Raw genomic sequence first — 20,998 nt, 5'->3', positions numbered from 1 at the left:
CTGAAAGAAGGGGACAGAGACTCTGCAACATTGTCAATCTAAAATGCACTTTTTGGGCCCTCTAAAATGAAACTTCTTATGCTCTTATCCTCCCCAACTTGACACACTTCAGGGATCAAGGCTTTATTCAGTGACCTCTCTGCACCTCAATTGCTTCTGCATCCTTCTTTGAAATGCCTTTCTTTTAGAGAATAAAACATTTTACTCCACCACATACCTCAGGTTTGATTTCAGGGAGCCAACTGAGAACTGGAGGTGTGTGTAAGTGATTTTTTAAGGGCAGGCTCCCAAAAAATTGTAGAAGGAAGGGAGGGTGAAAGAGAAGGGCCCAATCTAGGGCAAGATTTCAGAAAAATGCCCAACTTCATCACTATCAGATTTCCCAACAGTAATACTTAGTGGCGAAAGATGATAGGATAATGATTTCTGAGAGAAAATAGTTTTCAAACAAAAGTGAAAGTGAAAGCGTTAGTCACTCACTCGGGTCCAACTCTTTATGATGCCGTGGACTGCAGCACACCATGCTCCTCTGTCCATGGAATTCTTCAGGCAAGAATACTGGAGTGGGTATCAAATCCCTTCTCCAAGGATTCTTTCTGACTCAGGAATCAAACCTGGGTCTCCTCCATTGAGACCAATCTCCAATCTCCATTAGGCAGATTCTTTACCATCTGGGCCAATGGTAAAGACCAAAAGGTCTTTCAGTTACCAAGTTTACTTCTATGTCCACCAATAGATAGCCTGAAAATAAACTCAGGTTAAAAAAAAAATAAAATCTGTGGTGAGCACATTAGCTAACATCAGAACTGCTTTAGTAGAGCTCTCTGCTTGTAAAGGTTTCTGGTATAGAGGTCTCCAGTGTAGACAAAAAAATATATGTAACCATTAACTTGCTAACATATAAATACTTTCTGAGAAACTACATGCTGAAGAGTAGCATCGCCTTGTCTTTGCCAGTGGAGTACTTGTAAGCTACAGATGCAAAATTTCCCAGGAAGGACGCATCTTCACAGTAGGCCCCAAAACGTTTCTATGGATCAAACTCACAATCCACAAATATCCAATGACAGCTTAGTAGTTTATGTTACGCTTATATTTCAGCAGCGCACAGAACAAATGGTTCCCCTTAAATATAAAATGACTAAAGCCTCAGATAGAAAAACTGAAAAGCTAGGGGTGACCTGATGGCTGGGGACTGGAATCATGGAGCTGTGTCTCCTCTCCCACATCTGGGGATTTATCCCAGATGTTGACTGAGATCTTACCTAGAGCAGTCAACCAGGGACCATCATATAGTCCCTAGTTTTCTGGGCTTCCTCCCAGCATAAGAGTGTGAGGGTGGTCAAACTCCCTATGTGGTAGGTCAGATTTTCAACAGAGAGGAACCCTGTGCACAAGGAGAAAGCTATACTGCCCTTTTCTGAACTACTGTGTTAGTCTGGGGACTTTGAAGAACAGCATCAAAAAGGAGATTAGCTGTGTGAGAGACTTATTGGGTGATACACTAGTAAAGGAAAAAGCGAAGAAAGCCAGAGAAGACAATGAACATTTTCAGATGGCGATGCAGTCCTGACTCCTATAAGGAGGGAGAGGAGGAGGAAGTCTGGCTAGGCAGAGTCTCTGACTGCAGGACAATCCAGGAAGGTATTAGACAAGTTGACGGAAAGTCTTTAAGCCAAAGCTGCATGTCAAAGGCGTCCCACATCTGGTAGGAACTGACCTGCCTTAGTGTCTCTACTACATTCAAGCACTGACAGAGAACAGCCCACTGGAAGCATCCTCTCAGCATGAAGGCTGAGGGGATTCAGAGTGCAGAGACTGAGTTTGTCCTTCGGTTAGGCTCCCTACAGCGAGAAACCTGAAAAACAGATTTTCATGTGGCCACAACTAACCTCATAAGTCATGCATATTCTACTAAAATGCACTGGTTACAAGCAAGCCATGAGTTTGTCCAGATTTTAGAGGAAGAAGCATAAACCTTATCTCTCAATGGGAGGTGTATCAAAGATTTTGCACCTATTTGAAAACAATTATCAGATCTAAATAAAGAATACTAATAATGTTTAAAATGTAACAATCTAAAAGTATTACCGACAAATATTTAAGAAATATGGAAGAAATGTGATTTAACTTACAAAATGAATTCTAAAAATTATTTCCCGCTGGGAAATAAGACCTGTATTTGGGGAAAATGGCACCCCACTCCAGTACTCTTGCTTGGAAAATCCCATGGATGGAAGAGCCTGGTAGGCTGCAGTCCATGGGGTCGCAAAGAGTCGGACACGACTGAGCAACTTCACTTTTCACTTTTCACTTTCATGCATTGGAGAAGGAAATGGCAACCCACTCCAGTGTTCTTGCCTGGAGAATCCCAGGGACGGGGAAGCTTGGTGGGCTGCCGTGTATGGGGTCACACAGAGTCGGACACAACTGAAGCGACTTAGCAGCAGCTAGTTGGTAAAGAATCCACCTGCAATGCAGAAGACCCCAGTTCAATTCCTGGGCCAGGATCCACTGGAGAAGGGACAGGCTACCGACTCCAGTATTCTTGGGCTTGCCTTGTGGCTCAGCTAGTAAAGAATCTGCCTGCAATGTGGGAGACTTGGGTTCAATCCCTGGGTTGGGAGATCCCCTGGAGAAGGGAAAGGCTACCCACTCCAGTATTCTGGCCTGGAGAATTCCATGGACAGTCCATGAGGTTGCAAAGAGTCGGACATGACTAAGTGGCTTTCAGTTTCACTTTCACTAATTGGGGCACCACTCTTTTTCATGATAAAATGTTTAGTAATATTTAATTTTTAAATAATTTGCCCTTCTTACTTCAATATATCTAAACAAATGAACAAGTAAACTAAAGAAAAGTTACGTAAAGTTTACGTTCCACTCCTTAAAACTTTTCTGTGCTTTTATTCTTGCAGCTAAACATTTAGTGTACAAGACACTCCATGATCTGACCTGTCCTTCCAGACTCTTCATAATATCCAGCATCAGTTGCCTTTTCTTAAGTTCAGGTGTGGTAACAAAGTTCTAAGTCTCAGCTGCTTCCAAAATTTAGTTGCTTTGGATTGGCTGTGGTTCTATGTCTTCTCATTTCAGGATCTAGGCTGAGAAAGAGCCCTTCTCAGGGCATGCTATTCTCTTGCCAAGGGAAAACGAACAAGAAAATTGGCAAAACCAACTGGGTATTAAAGATTCTGCTACAAAACTGCATGCTGTCACTTCTGCTCGTATTTCTGGCTGAACCAAGTCAATGACCAATTTTGATATTAAGAGGGGACAAAGAGGTGGGATATATGCCTCCCATAACAAGTCTTAGCAACAAGAGGGATGAACAATGCAATCTTCCACACATGATTTCTGTCACAGTAGGGGCTACACAGAGTTTAGATTTATTTCAGTTTCTAGAACACACCCAACATATTTCTTCCCTGGCACTGAAATCCTATTATTTGAGAAGTTTATCAGGTCATGTAAGTTCAGCCCAGCAGTAACCATGGTGGTGAAATTTCTATTTCCAACTGAGTTCACATCTTGATTATGATGTTTGCTTTTAATTAGTAATTTTCCAGAATTATGGGATCTCTGATTTTGGAAATAGCCACAGTCAGTATTAAGGATGGAGTGTGAAACGAATAGTTGTGAAACAAGTGTCTTAGTCAGCTTGAACTGCTATACCAAAATACCACAGAGTGTATGTTTTTAAACAACAGAAATGTATTTTCTCACAGTTCTAGAGGCTGGAACCTCCAAGATCAAGGGACTGTCAGGGCTAAGATTCTGGTAAGAACTCTCTGGTAAGAACTCTCTAGTTATATAGATGGCCTCTATATAACTTCACATGGCTTTTCCTCTGAGCATGCTCAAGTCCTATCAGATTAGAATCCCACCCTTAGACAACTTCATTTAACCTTATGAATCTCCTAAAGACCCTGTCTCCACCTATAATCACAATGCAGGTTAGGACTGCAAGAAAAAGCAGGGGTAGGAAACAAGAAGAGAATTCATGAAAGACTCAGATTAGTGCTCCAGCATATACATAAAAAGTTGGATGAAAATGAGGAGCTATGTCATGAAATTATATCTGGGAATGTAAAGAAATTTGTAAATAGAAAATGCCTCTCAGTAGTACAATGGAAAGAAACGTGCATAATGGAAAGGTACCCGAGGCGAACCTCTGGAATTTGACATATCAGTGTCAGTTGCCAGCTAACTTATTGCTTCCATTACCTCATTATGAATGAAATAGAAATAAAATATAAAGCTATACCAGTACAATCATTTTTCACTTAGTACGTGTGAACTCATGTCAAGTTGTCATGTCAAAGAGAAGAAAAAGGAAACAGTAATATGTAAAAATAAATGTTAAAATGGAAAAAATGCTATGAAAAGATTAATAATAAAAAACCGCTTTTGGGATCATGGTCTACATGAAAAGATTTCTTCATAACCTTACCCTTTTCCTTTGCTCTTTTCTATGTATTTTCTTCAGCTCCAAAACATAATGTAAATCCACCTAGTCTCTCCCCTGAGTAATTAGCTTTTAAAATACATGCAGCTAGTTGGAAATATGTGTGGTCCATTTGAAGTGGTTAGTTCGTCACAATTCTATCCTTAATCCTACATAGGATTATCACTATTTGGGTAATAATTCACACTGTAAAGTTTAACCCCATTTTCAAATTCAGCTCTGAGACTTTTAACAAAAGATTAAAATAGAAAAAAGTGCTCATGCAAGGAACTTTCCTCTAGGTCACCTCACCCTATGACTGTACTGTCATCTAGACAAGGGCTGTTTCACTATAAGAAGTAAAATCCCCACTCTCACTTTGTAAGTGTCCCCAGTGACCAGTTGCTCCTGTAGTGTCCTTCACACGTAAGCCTTAGTACTGACAATCTGGTCACTTCTTGGGAGTCCAAAATGCCCCGAGGACAGAATAGAGGCCTGGCACCATTCCAATTCACATAATTGCACTCTTCCTACTTAACATTCTCTTACATTTTCAATTAAATATAACACTTGAGTCTATCAAACCCCTGTGTGCCAAAGCATAGTTGCTATGTTTTAGTTTGTTCTTCACCTTCATGACAGGTAAAGTTTGCAAGGCTCATAAATTTACAGCCTTTAAGATTCTATGTAAATGCAAAACTATTACCGATTCTATCGCATATCTGACTTTGCCTGTGATGAAGGATCTTCACATTCTCAGTGCTTTTCCCATAATGTTGGTAGTTTTCCTGGAATGGTATTTGGGTATTGTCCAAAAGTTTGTTGTCAAGTGACCTTTGCTGTTTAATGGGGACGATAAAAAATTTTACACCAAAGAAACAGAATCTAGATGGATTGGTGGTAACAGGAAGTGAATAATGAAAGCACATCACATAATACTGGAAGAGGCCATAAAGCCCCATAAAAGCCACCTGCTTTCCAGGCGATTATTTCAGATAATAAAATCACACTAGCTCATTGGCGAATTGACTCATATGTTTTCAATTCAAAGGAAATAACTGTGGATCTAACATAAAAATCTCAGCAATGGATTTCTGGTTTCAAAGAATAACAGCATTTAATGATATGATGACCTTTACAAAGATCTTATGTTTTATTTTGAACATCTATACTTTGTAATGGGCTCAGTGATAAAGAATCCGGCTGCAAGGAGACACAAGTTCAATCTCTAGATTGGGAAGAGTGCCTGAAGAAGGAAATGGCAACCTGCTCCAGTATTATTGCCTGGTGAATCCTATGAAGAGAGGAGTCTGGTGGGCTACAGTCTATGGGGTCATAGTCAGACACGACTGAGTGACTAAGCACGCATGCACTTTATAATGCAAATTCTTTACCTTCTGAGCCACCAGGGAAGCCCTTATAGTGCATACTAACCTTTTTTCAACTTCTTTCAGCAATGTTTTGTAGTGGTACATGGATCATCACTGACTACAACAGCTAGCAATAATTTTGCTGCTTTTATAGTGTTTTAATAATGCTTATTCTATAGCCAAATAATATAATATTTTCCTTTGTTCTTCATGACTTTGTCTGAAGATCTTTCAGTGAAACCATAAAGTTCTTAAGCTTTATATCTATACTCTATAGTGTCTAGAATTTGGGCACAAGATACACAATACATAAATGCTTACAGGTGAGAAATATCTGTCCCTGAGAGTTAACTCATTTGAGTCATCATTGCCAGGTAATGGGAATACCAAACCTAACTGTAAGTTTTCTGAGTCAGTGTAGAGTTTACTTTTCTACTCATTGAAGAATGACTCCCTGGGGAGGAGATTTGCCAAAGCATCCTCTGCCTCCCTTGGCCCACCTTTCTGGATGGTACATATCACGGAGTAGGACATGCCATATCTACCCATAATTGTCTTATTCATCTAGAAATGAATCTGGGGAGCTTTTTAAGAGTTAGAAGTACATAAATCCACAGCATTACATTAAATACCTTAAATATACATTAAGTACATTAAATACACACCAATAAGGATTTCTCTAGCTGGTTAGGAAATCTATTCAAATGCAGTCATGGAAAGAAAGCATATTTAGGTTTTAAGCAGAATATAATCAGTAACATTGCAACCACAAGCTGCATCTGAATGCTGACCATTTACAGCACTTTAGTCCCTGGTCCACTTACTAGATTGCAAGTCACATCTCCTCTTTGCATAGAAGACTAAGTGGTCAGTACATGTTTAGTAATCACAATGGCATTATTTTTTAGAATCATAAACTTTCTAATATGCTTATATCTTCATTCAAGGAGCTGTAATACAATAATATAGAAGATGTAGGAGCTTGAGAATCTCATTTTAGGAAGACCAGCATCTTATCTCAATTTCAGAGAAAATATTGATTTGGGTGGCAGTTGGGGCCATGAAGAACTTACTGGAGAGGAAGTTCAGAATGGTGGAAGTTAGTTTCCAAAGGGCCTGTATTCTTGAGGGTTTACAAGGATGTAGCAGATTAGACAAGGAAGTAGCTTTAAGGTATCAAACCCTATACTAAGCATTCCACACACATCATTTCGCATGGTCCTTGAAGCAAGCCCAAGGAGTAGGCACTGCTATCTCTTATATAGAGCTTGAATGTACATTTCTGAAAAAAAAAAAATAGAATTCACAAATGGGTCTTTCTTCCCTCAAAACATATGACTTGACAGTATATCATGTTGCTGATGAAATACATGATGAGAGTATAGTGGAATGCTGATGAATGGAAAAATTTGAGATACAATTTATATTGAAGAAAGTTGAGATGGAATGTCATACAGAATTAAGTATCTTCCAAGGTTCAAATGGCTCAGCTGAAGGCTCCAGATCTCCTGAGGCCAAAACTTTGGAACATTTGTGCAGGAATTCCTATGAATGCTGGTAAGTTGTCTGACTTTTCTTAATGAGAATGGGGAATAACTAACTTGAGGAAGTCCAATTGGGTCGTGGGTCCTAGGAAGTTTCAAGCTTCCTCTATTGCACTGAGAGAAGCTTGAAAAGACCTAAACTCTGAGATTCCTCATCACAGATACAGAAAGGGATGTAGAGCTTTGGCTGTAATCTCCAATGCATCGGTTTCAACCCTGGCTGTGTTTTAACCCTTGGATCACCTGGAGACTCAAAAATAAGTGCTGTTACCTGGACTTCAGTCTCAAAGATTACAATTTTATCTTGTGTAAAGTCTACTACTACGTATCTAGAGGTCAGTTGTTGTTGCTATTTTTTATTGGTGTTGTTAATGCTGTTTTAAATTCCCCTTGGTGATTAACATCTGATGAAGGTTTGAGACCCACTGATAGTCTGTTCCTTTATCATTAACAGAGGAGGCAAGCTCATATCTTAAAGACAGAAAAAGAGTGTTGAATATAGTCACTGAAGTATAAAATTCAAGACTGATTATTCTAAATAGACTCAAAACTACACTGAAAACCTAGAAAGTTGAACAAACAATTTTGCATTCCAAAGAACTATATCAGGCTAAACATCACAATTTTAAAAGGAAATGGAACTAAATGGCATGTTTGAGATGAAAATTCTAATTTGGGTCCAAATGGCAAGCAGTTTTCTTCAACTGTAAAGTCTAGAAGACTTAGACAAAAGTGAAATCAAAGGCACATAACCAAAGGAGGAAAATCTACTCTTCTAAAATGTCAACGTTTTCCTTAGTTTGCTTGTATTCTTTGATTAGAAAAATTTTCATATTTTACTGAGTATTATGGAAAAAATAGTTAAGACGACACTTTTCACTAAAAGAGGGACTTAGCAACTGGTTCAGTATAAGCAAATTAGTTTTCAAAGCGTACACTTGTTTTTTACTGTACATCAAACCATCCTAGAAGCCTAAGTTAGTAAGCCTATGTTAGTAAGACATAAAAGGCACAAACTCGAACCATGTTTTGGAAAAGTTTGCATGCTTTGGTGTTGCTGTTGTATGGTTTCTTTTGTTTTGTTTGGTGGGTGGTTTATTTGTTTGAATTGTAAGTCAGAAATAATTGATTTTGTATTCTGCAAAGATTATCAGAATTTACCTACTTGGGTTTTAGAGGTTCAATTTTGGAAAATCACCAGAGTTCAAGAAATATGGAAGACCTTAGTAACGAAGTACTTATATTTGCAACTATATTAAATTCAGCAGAACCCTGGAAATTAATATGCTTTGCCTGATGAGAAAAAGCTCAACCAAGATACATGCAGACACTTGGCTTTGCTCACTGCGAGCAGCTCTACTAACCAAGCATTTGCCAGCTTTATTAATTCTTCCTGACTGTTGGATCTTCCTGATTGTTTATTTGTTTGTTGCCATTAGCAGATTTCTTTTATAAACTCTCTCAGTATTGCCATATGTTGCTTCCTACCATCAGTCAGGGGTGGACTGGAGCAGCCAGCAAATTGAATTATGGCAGAATCAAGGCAGAGTGGAGCTATTTCTTTCTTACTGAAATATAATTTGTTTCTTTCAGGGGGAAATATGGAATTAGGCAGAATTGCTCAATGAAATAACTGTGGCACCATCCAAATGGTCAGAGCTTCATTGCTAACTTTTTATAGAAGATAAAGATTAAAACATTTTATAGTTCACATGACAAAATTAGGGTAGTCATTCCGAATGTGTTTATTTTTAATCCACATGGTAAATAATACATACATATTTTCTTTTTGAGTATTTTTCTGAGTAAAACTTTAGATAGATTGCTTTGTTGTTGCTGATTGTTTGAATATGAGACTAGCACAATTTAAATTTCTTCCTACAATCAGGAGAAATCTTTTGCAAGATCTTCAATGACATTCATGATTACATAAGACATACTATTCAATACTAAAATTATACAGATAGTGTTTGAAAATAAGTTTCAAGATAGAATTAGTTAGAAAGTAAAAAAAAAAAAAAAAAAAAAGACGAAGCCCACATTTGTCTGAACACAGAACATGTTTCTACTGTGAAGGTACTTTCATTGTTTGAATTTTAGATTCTAGAAAATTAGAGGAAAAAAATAAAAAACACTGTGGAAAAAGAGATAATGTTTTAATCCTTATTCTACCTTAAAATCCATGTATTTTATTAGTTAAATTACATAATCCAATTATCTCAATTTCTTACATATTGTTTACTTTGTACTTAATAAGGCCAGCATAGAGACTATCAGGTGTTCTGAGGAAAGAATATGTTTGAAAATATCAAGGAGGTAAGTGTAGGTAGAGAGGAGCAATCAAAGGGAAGCAATGACAGAGAAGAACAAAAGGCAACCAGTATACCAAATTGGGATTTTACTGTGAATTAGGAGGGAAGGTATTGAACTAATAAAATAAAATAATGATTCCATTTTCAAGGTGTATCTCTGTTTACAGTGTGGAAAATAGTGGTCAAGGAAATAGAGATGCAGAAAAAAGTTAGGCCCTGTTTCATTTAAAGAAGAGAAATTGCAGGAGTGTGATCCAGAATAGCAGCAACAGAAGCAAGGAGATAGGTTTGAGGTATATTTTGAAAGTAGAACCATATGGATTTTCTGATATATTAAGTAAATTGTGAAGAAAAGAGAAACGTCAAGGGTATTCCCCAGGTGTTTTGTCTCAGGAGTTAGCAATGTAGAATTACCATTGCTGAGATGATAAAATGAGAGGAGCAACATTAGTACTTTGGTTTCAAACTCTTCATTATACACCCAAATGAATCCTTTGGATAGTCAGGTTAAAATAAGTCTGGAACTTACAGAATAGTCAGTCTTTGAGATATTAATTTGGAATTCGATGCCATGTAGACAAAATTTACAATCATACATGAGGATGATACAATTTAGACAGTGAGATTAAAGAAGAAGTTCAAGAGCTAAACCATAGAGCACCCTAAGGGTGAAAGTTTGGGGAGAATATATGAAACCAAAAAGGAGCTCAATAGAAACAGATGTTGCGGTGAGGTAGGAGTCTATAGAATAATGACTCAGGACCAAGTGAAGGAAAAAGAGGCTGATCAGTTGCACCAAATACTAACACATGGATGCGTACCATGAGGGCAGAGATGAAACTAGACAATCCTGGATTAGATTAGACATGGCAATTTTGAGGTTATTGGTAACTTAGCAAAAGTTGTTTCAGTAACATGGTAAAGATAAAAGTCTGATTGGACTAAATCCAAAGGAAAATGAGTGAAGAGGAAATATACAAAGAGAGTGTACATTACCTTTGGAGGAATCTTTCTCAATAGAGAAACAGAAGTGGAAGCAACTGAGTAACAGGATTTTGGATTCATGAGAATGTAACTGAGTTGCTTTTTTTAGGTGTACAAGTTATTATAGTTTGGTTATATCTGGGAGAAAAAGGAATTGATGAATCAAGATAAGATAGAAGAAAAAACCAACTCGGCAAACACCTGATTTCAGACTTCTAGCATTCCTGAATGGTGAGAGAATACATTTATTTGCTTTAAGCCATCAAGTTTGTGGTAATTTATTAAAACAACAAGTCCGAAATGCAGAACTTGGATGCAATCTCAAAAATGACAGAAGGATCTCTGTTCATTTCCAAGGCAAACCATTCAATATCATGGTAATCCAACTCTATGTCCCAGCCAATAATGCTGAAGAAGCTGAAGTTGAACAGTTCTAAGAAGACCTACAAGACATTTTAGAACTAACTCCCAAAAAAGATGTCCTTTTCATTATAGGGGACTGGAACGCAAAATTAGGAAGTCAAGAAATACCTGGAGTAACAGGCAAATTTGGCCTTGGAGTACAGAATGAAGTAGAGCAAAGACTAATAGAGTTTTGCCAAGAGAACGCACTGGTCATAGCAAACACCCTCTTCCAACAACACAAGAGAAGACTCTGCACATGGACATCACTAGATGGCCAACACCAAAATCAGATTGATTATATTCTTTGCAGCCAAAGATGGAGAAGCTCTATACAGTCAGCTAAAACAAGACTGGGAGCTGATTGTGGCTCAGATCATAAACTCCTTATGGCCAACTTCAGACTTAAATTGAAGAAAGGGGGGAAAACCACTAGACCATTCAGGTATGACCTATTTCAAATCCTTTATGATTATACAGTGGAAGTGAGAAATAGATTTAAGGGACTAGATCTGATAGATAGAGTGCCTGATGAACTATGGACGGAGGTTCATGACATTGTACAGGAGACAGGAATCAAGACCATCCCCAAGAAAAAGAAATGCAAAAAAGCAAAATGGCTGTTTGAGGAGGCCTTACAAATAGCTGTGAAAAGAAGAGAAGTGAGAAAAAAAAAAAAAAAAAAAGGAGAAAAGGAAAGATATACCCATTTAAATGCAGAGTTCCAAAGAATAGCAAAGAGAGATAAGAAAGCCTTCCTCATCGATCAGTGCAAAGAAATAGAGGAAAACAATAGAATGGGAAAGACTAGACATCTCTTCAAGAAAATTAGAGATACCAAGGGAACATTTCATGCAAAGATGGGCTCAATAAAGGACAGAAATGGTATGGATCTGACAGAAGCAGAGGATATTAATAGGTGGTAAGAATACACAGAAAAACTGTGCAAAAAAAAAAAGATCTTCACATCCCAGATAACCACGATGGTGTGATCACTCACCTAGAGCCAGACATCCTGGAATATGAGGCCAAGTGAGCCTTAGGAAGCATCATTATGAACAAAGCTAGTGGAGATGATGGAATTCCAGTTGATCTATTTCAAATCCTAAAAGATGGTGCGGTGAAAGTGCTACTCTCAATATGCCAGCAAATTTGGAAAACTCAGCAGTGACCACAGCACTGGAAAAGGTCAGTTTTCATTCCAATTCCAAAGAAAGGCAATGCCAAAGAATGCTCAAACTACCACACAATTGCACTTACCTCATACATTAGTAATGTTCAAAATTCTCCAAGCCAGGCTTCAGCAATACATGAACAGTGAACTTCCAGATGTTCAAGCTGGTTTTAGAAAAGGCAGAGGAACCAGAGATCAAATTGCCAACATCCCCTGGATCATTGAAAAAGCAAGCGAGTTCCAGAAAAACATCTACTTCTGCTTTATTGACTATGCCAAAGCCTTTGACTGTGTGGATCACAATAAACTGGAAATTCTGAAAGAGATGGGAATACCAGATCACCTGACCTGCGTCTTGAGAAACCTGTATGCAGGTCAGGAAGCACCAGTTAGAACTGTACATGGAACAACAGACTGGTTCCAAATAGGGAAAAGAGTACATCATGGTTGTATATTGTCACCATGGTTATTTAACTTATATGCAGTGTACATCATGAGAAATGCTGGGCTGGATGAAGCACAAGCTGGAATCAAGATTGCCGGGAGAAATATCAAGAACCTCAGATATTCAGATGACACCACCCTTATGGCAGAAAGTGAAGAGGAACTAAAGAGCCTCTTGATGAAAGTGCAAGAGGAGAGTGAAAAAGTTGGCTTAAAACTCAACATTCAGAAAACTAAGATCATGGCATCCAGTCCTATCACTTCATGGCAATAGATGGGGAATCAGTGGAAACAGTGGCTGACTATTTTTGGGGGCTCCAAGATCACTGCAGATGGTGATTGCAGCCATGAAATTAAAAGACACTTACTTCTTGGAAGGAAAGTTATGACCAACCTAGACAGCATATTAAAAAGTAGAGACATTACTTTGTCAACAAAGGTCCATCTAGTCAAGGCTATGGTTTTTCCAGTGGTCATGTATGGATGTGAGAGTTGGACTGTGAAGAAAGCTGAGCACTGAAGAAATGATGCTTTTGAACTGTGGTGTTAGAGAAGATTCTTGAGAGTCCCTTGGACTGTAAGGAGATCCAACCAGTCATCCTAAAGGAGATCAGTCCTGGGTGTTCATTGAAAGGACTGATGTTGAAGCTGAAACTCCAATACTTTGGCCACCTGATGCAAAGAGCTGACTCATTTGAAAACACCCTGATGCTGGGAAAGATTGAAGGCAGGAGGAGAAGGGGATGACAGAGGAGGAGATGGCTGGATGGCATCACCGACTCAATGGACATGAGTTTGGGTGGACTGCAGGAGTTGCTGATGGACAGGGAGGCTGGTGTGCTGTGGTTCATGGGGTCGTGAAAAGTCAGACACGACTGAGCGACTGACATGAACTGATTATAACAACCCAACTACAGTGTAATATACATTTTTTACAAGTACAAATGTACCTTTCAACAGAATTGAAAAATCTTGATAATTCCCAAAATATTGAGATAATATAGAAAAAATATGCCCATAATACAGACTACAAAAAAATTGAGTTAGAAATTGGCTACAGAGAGATATTTTTTAAATTTGCAACTATTTTTACTCAAACATTAAATCTGAACAGAAATCATAGGTCAAGAAAGATATCACAAGATAATTAAGAAAATGTCTTGAATTGAGTGAAAATAAAAACACAGCATATCAATTTTTTTTTTAATTTTATTTTATTTTTAAACTTTACATAACTGTATTAGATTTGCCAAAGCATATCAATATCTATGGGAGGTTGTTGCAACAGCAACTAGAATAATAAGTCTAGTTTTATTTTATTATTTATTTGGCTTTTCCAAGTGTTGTAGCATGTGGGATCTAGTTAGACATCTAGTGAAGATGCCTGCATTGAATCACAGAGTCTTAACCACTAGGCCACTAGGGAAGTCTCAATATGTTTTGTTTCAAATTTTTCTCCCAGAAATTAAGATCTAAAATCAATTATTTAAAAATCTGTTATGAGGAACTAGAAGAATAGGAGCAAATTAAATCCAAATAAGTAGAAAGAAGAAAATATAGAATTCAATAAAATAGAAAGCAAAAGTACAAACAGAAAAAAATAGTGAAAAAATCAATAAAACCAAAATGTAAATACTCTGAAAATATTAGATATTTATATACTTCAGTTAGGATCATTATTAAAAAAATAAAGACCTGAATTATTAATATCGAGAATACAAGAAGAGATTCACAAATCCTAAGACACTACCAGAATGAGGGAAAATTACAAAAAACTAATGTCAATAAATTCAACAATCTACATGAAATTGGCAAACTAAGTACAAGAAAAAAAGTACTAGAATTGACTTCAAATAGAAAATCCAAATAGCTGTATTATTTACTCACAATTGATTTCATAGTGGAAAATACATGCAAAGAAACCACTAGACTTTCATGAATTCTATAAAATATTGAGGAAGAAATAATTCCATAAAAACACGTATCAGTTCAGTTCAGTCTCTCAGTCATGTCTGATTCTTTGTGACCCCACTGACTACAGCATTCCAGGTTTCCCTGTCCATCACAAACTCCCAGAGCTTGCTCAAACTCATGTTCATCGAGTTGGTGATGCCATCCAACCGTCTCATCCTCTGTTGTCCCCTGCTCCTCCTGCCTTCAGTCTTTCCCAGCATCAGGGTCTTTTCCAGTGAGTCAGTTCTTCACATCAGGTGGCCAAAGTATTGGAGTTTCAGCTTCAGCATTGGTCTTTCTAATGAGTAGTCAGGACTGATTTTCTTTAGGATGGACTGGTTGAATCTCCTTGCAATTCAAGGGACTCTCAAGAGTCTTCTCCAACACCACAGTTCAAAAGCATAAATTCTTTGGTGCTCAACTCTCATATCCATACATGACTAATGGAAAAACCATAGCTTTGACTAGACAGACCTTTGTCAGCAAAGTAATGTCTGTGCTTTTTAATATGCTGTCTAGGTTGGTCATAGCTTTTCTTCCAAGGAGCCAGCATCTTTTAATTTCATGGCTTCAGTCACCATCTCCAGTGATTTCGGAGTCCAAGAAAAGAAATTCTGTCACTGTTTCATTGTTTCCCCATCTATTTGACATGAAGTGATGGGACCAGAGGCCGTGATCTTAGTTTTCTGATTGTTGAGCTTTAAGCCAACTTTTTCACTCTCCTCTTTCACTTTCAAGAGGCTCTTTAAAAAAAAAAAAAAAAAAAAAGAGGCTCTTTAGTCCCTCTTCTTTTTCTGCTGTAAGGGTGGTGTTATCTGCATATCTGAGGTTCTTGATATTTCTCCCAACAATCTTGATTTCAGTTTGTGCTTCATCCAGCCCGGCATTTCGCATGATGTATGCTGCATGTAAGTTAAATAAACAGGGAGACAATAAACAGCCTTGATGCATTCCTTTCCTTATTTGGAACCAGTCTGTTGTTCCATGTCCAGTTCTAACCGTTGCTGCCTGACCTGCATACAGATTTCTCAAGAGGCAGGTCAGGTGGTCTGGATTCCCATCTCCTGAAGAATTTTCACAGTTTGCTGTGATCTACACAGTCAAGGGCTTTTGTATAATCAATAAAGCAGAAGTATATATTTTTCTGGAATTCTTTTGTTTTTGCAATGATCCAACAGATGCCGGCAATTTGATCTCTTATATTAACTTGTAAATGGACATGGTATAGACCAATCATAAAATAAAATACTACTCAATAATAAAAATGGACATTATTAATCCTGCAAAAGGACATATGATGCACCTAAAAGTGTTATACTGAGTTTAACCAAACTCAAAGAGATCATATAATTTTAGATATGAAACTCTAGAAAGAGAGCAAAGAAATTGAACTTGATAATTAGCAGTTCATCCTGGTTGCTCAGATGGTAAAGAATCTGCCTGCAATGTGAGAGACCCAGATTTAACCCCTGCATCGGAAAAATACCCTGGAGAAAAAAAATGGCTATCCACTCCACTATTCTTGCCTGGAGTATCCCATGGACAGAGGAGCCTTGTGGGCTACAGCCCATAGGGTTGCAAAGAGTAGGACATGACTGAACCACTACCACTTACATTTTCGCCTTAAATTTTAAATTCTGTGAATTGCTGAAAATTGTATTTATTTTCCATTTATTTAATTTTTTTCATTTATTGCTAGGTACTATTTATTTACATTAAAATAATCTTATTTTTGTTATACAATTCCACTCCTAATTAGTGACTGTCCTTTTTATTTCTCTTTCTATGTATAGTCTTAATTATAGAAACTGACCCATTTGTGTTAAAGCATTATAATACTCATGGATAAAAATATATCAAAAAATGAGAAATTGTGTATCAATAAATTCGGATTAAGCTTTTCCATGCATATTATTTTCTGCTAAGTCGCAATTATTCTCAAACATCATGTTTGCTTACATGACACTTACACTTGAGAATATTTCTATATTACAATAAAATAACATTTTATTCCTTTGTTTTTTCTAATAGTTTTTTTTCTAATAGCTGTTAAGTAAGAGTAGATGTGAATATTTGAATTTTAGTGAAAAAGATTTAAAGGTATGTAATCAATCTTCACATCTCTTCAACATGTTTGATGTTGAAAGGAAAAGATCGCATTAAGTTCTGAGCTATGTAGGTCTCTTATGAAACACACAATAAATTAGATGAATCTCATTTAGTGTAAACATGAATTCAGAATCTGTTCAGGTATTCAATGCTACACCTAAAGAGACTAAAATTTTCTTCTGGAACAGATTTTTTACTCATTTTTCACACTGATTGTTTCTGGACCCAGGCAGAATTAAAAGTTATGGGGTTTCCCCTGTACACACTCTTTCAAAACAATGTATCCAAATTTTGCTGAGGTTTGGAAAGCAAGCTGAAGGTTTATTTGTGTTCAGGGCAAAGGCTGACTTCTTTCTTATTACAATCTATTTTGCTACCTCAATCTTTCCATGAAACAAGACACAAAAATTCCCTTCAGAAAGTCAGTGTCTTGCAGGTAAACAGAATTACAAGTAAAACAAGAGAGCCTCAGGAAAAACAGAAGTTAATAGCAAATTATTTATTTGCATGCACATCTTATTAAACAATTCTAGGTTTGTTGGCTTAGTGAGAAAATAATTTTTCCTTTAAATCCTGACAGTATTTTCTTTTTACTATCTTTCCTAATCTCACCATGTTAAAATATGTCCTGTTGGTGGGATCTTGAACAGATACACTGTTCACATTAAAAGACAGAAGTATGTATGATTCATCTCAGGTATGCAAATATGCTTATTATTATAATAAAGGATAGCTTAAAATTTGGCAAGCATCTAATATTAGATAATATAAAGACAATAAATCCAGGAAGACTATGAAGACATTTCTCTTTAGGATTCATAATTCATAAGAAGTAAATGATAAATATTAATTGTGAATAACATAAGCATTTCCAAAAAGAGGTCAAAATAAATGAAATAAACATACATTTATTCTTATTTAAGCATGGAAAAAATATCAGATTACATACATTAAGCATGCTGAAAATAAAGATAAGAACCAAATTTTCTGAGAGAATCTAGGCTTAAAAATTCTTGTTTGGATTGCTCATTAATAGAGAAGTGCAAATCAAAGCTACAGTGAGATACTACCTCACACCAGTCAGAATGACCATCATCAAAAAGTCTACAAACAATAAATGCTGGAAAGGGTGTGGAGAAAAGGGAATGCTGTTGCACTGTTGGTGGGAATGTAAATTGATACAGCCACTATGGGAGATGGTATGGATATTCCTTAAAAAACTAGGGAAAAAACCACCATAGGACCCAGCAATCCCACTCCTAGGCATATACCCTGAGGAAACCAAAACTGAAAAACACACATGCATCCCATTGTTCATTGCAGCACTATTTACAATAGCTAGAACATGGAAGCAACCTAGATGTCCATCAACAGATGAATGGATAAAGAAGTTGTGGTACATATACAAAATGGAATATTACTCAGTCATAAAAAGGATTGCATTTGAGTCAGTTCTAATGAGGTGGATGAACCTAGATCCTATTATACAGAGTGAAGTAAATCAGAAAAAGAAAGATAAATACCATATTCTAACACATATATACAGAATCTAAAAAATGGTATTGAAGAATTTATTTACAGGGCCGCAATGGAGAAATAGACATAGAGAATAGACTTATGGGGAGACACGGGGAGAGCGGCAGAGAGGGTGAGATGTATGGAAAGACTGATATGGAAACTTACATCACCATGTGTAAAATATATCACCAACGGGGGTTTTCTGTATGGCTCAGGAAACTCAAACAGGGGCTCTGTATCAATTTAGAGAGGTGTGATGGGGAGGGAGATGGGAGGGAGGTTCAAAAGGGAGGGGATATATGTATACCTATGGCTGATTCATACTGAGGTTTGACATAAAACAACAAAATTCTTTAAAACAATTATCTTTCAATAAAAAAATTAATTAAAAAGAAATTTTTTTTTGTTTGGAATCATTATTGTTACTGTCATTTGCCTCTATTTATAATAAGAGATCAGTGCCAATAATTAATTTTGATAAAATTCAGACAATATATTTACTGTATGAATAAGGGCTGATAAAATTCCAAATACTTCCTATAAAGAGTTCAGTTATCTTCTTTCAAGCTAAAAAAAAAAATCAATGACTGACTTAATGTATGAAAAAATAACATAGGATTTTTAAATCCATATCCATATAGAATACATATTTGAATATGAACAAATATATCTATTGTGTATATGCCTGTTTGCAAGCAAAGAACTTCATAGAGAAGAACATTGTACATACTTCAGTAATCTACTCCTCAATTATTTTATTATGAATTTTGTAAATATATCTTGAGGAATATTAATGTGATTTCATTCATATTTTCTTGATACATTACCAATATTTCAGTGTTTTGGAAAGAAAGTATCAACATTTGAATATCTGCTCTATAGAAAATACGAACTAGAGGCTGGAGATACAAAGATACTCAGAGAATATTCCTGCTCTCAAAATTCATAACATAATGAGCCTCACTAAATTTGAAATATTAGAAAGATAGAATTAAACAATTTCCATCTCTAAAAGGAAAACATATTAGGCTTCTTACATCTCTCTCCAAAGTTTATTAAGAAACAGCCCCTATTTTATTCGCTAAATGCTATTTTAAGATTGATTTATTATTCTTATAGAGTAATACCCAACTGCGTACATGCACACAAAGTCGCTTTAGTCGTGTCCAACTCTTTGAGACCCTATGGACTGTAGTCCATCAGGTTCCTATATCCATGGAATTCTCCAGGCAAGAATACTGGAGTGAGTTGCCATGCCCTCTGCTAGGGGATCTTCCCAATCCTGGTATTGAACCCACATCTCCTGTGGCTCTTGCATTGCTGGTGGATTCTTTACCACTGAACCACAGGAGAAGCCCAGTGTAATACATATATGCACATAATTTTAAATTTTATGGGCTTAAAAGCCAGTTGTTTCCTTCTTGACTACTCACTTTCTGTTACTCTCATTTAAAGAACCACTATTAACTATTTACATGTTTTCATGTTTTGGGTGGCTATTTTCGTCTTTAATATGCTGATATAACTCTGCCTTAATGTTCCATTGTTAGAGAGATTTTAAAAAGAAAGACATTACAGAAAGTTAGGTATCAGCAAGGAGAGATGGAAAAGATGAAAAAGATTCAAGCTGATTTCTAAACCCCACTACAGATGAGGCCCAGGAGAACTCACCGATAGGTCACAAAATAACCACCGAGACTTCTATGTCCTCAAATGACCTTAGGCAGTTGGAAGCCTATTCAATTCAGTTCAGTTCAGTTCAGTCTCTCAATCGTGTCCCCCTCTTTGCGACCCCATGAATCGCAGCACGCCAGGCCTCCCTGTCCATCACCAACTCCCAGAGTTCACTCAGACTCACGTCCATTGAGTCAGTGACGACATCCAGCCATCTCATCCTCTGTCGTCCCCTTCAGAAACCTATTAAGGGTTCATAAATAGTCTATATATACACACATCTGATTATAACAGAATGAATTATGAGAAGACATATGCAATAGAGCTTATTGTTATGTAACTTGCAACTGTCAATCAAAACTGTCAGTCCATGCCCACCAAGTTGAATATGCAAAAGCCCTGTCTTGAAAACCCCTGTACCTCATCATTCTGGTATCTGTACCTCTCTTGGCTTGGCCCACTTCTCTTTCTTCAGTAAACTTGTTTTTGCCACAGGTAGGACCTCAGATTCTTCTCTGTGTCTTTATGAAGAAATGAGGCCCATGAGGAAGGGTCCTCTTCAACTCTCCATATCTGGTAAAAAAAAAAAAAATGTGTTTTCTGTCGTAATTTTACACTAGAGATAAAATTTACATTCTGCTGCATGACATAATCAAACCTTCTCTTTGTTCATTAGTTGGTTTTATATGTTGTAAACTCAATAAACCAAACTATGCTTTACAAATATACATTGTTCAATGTAGTGTCAAGAGCATGCTATGATTACATATTTTTTTTATTTAGCACTTTGTATTTCTGCTCTTACCATATTTATATAGTGAGTTAAGTAGCTTAGTTATATAATATTTTATGTGGATTATTTAATATTTGCTTTTTTCCTCCAAAAATAGCATTTCAAATTTTGCTTAGATCATGATTTGTTTGTTTGTTTCCTTTCTTTTATACATCTGTCTTCGTTTTCTTCGTTTTCTGAATGTTGAGCTTTAAGCCAACTTTTTCACTCTCCACTTTCACTTTCATCAAGAGGCTTTTTAGTTCCTCTTCACTTTCTGCTATAAGGGTGATGT

This window comes from Bubalus bubalis, chromosome 19, assembly GCF_019923935.1.
Source record: "Bubalus bubalis isolate 160015118507 breed Murrah chromosome 19, NDDB_SH_1, whole genome shotgun sequence".
NCBI classification, from domain to species: domain Eukaryota; kingdom Metazoa; phylum Chordata; class Mammalia; order Artiodactyla; family Bovidae; genus Bubalus; species Bubalus bubalis.
The sequence above is the reverse complement of the archived record's forward strand: the minus strand, read 5'-3'. Positions refer to the sequence as shown.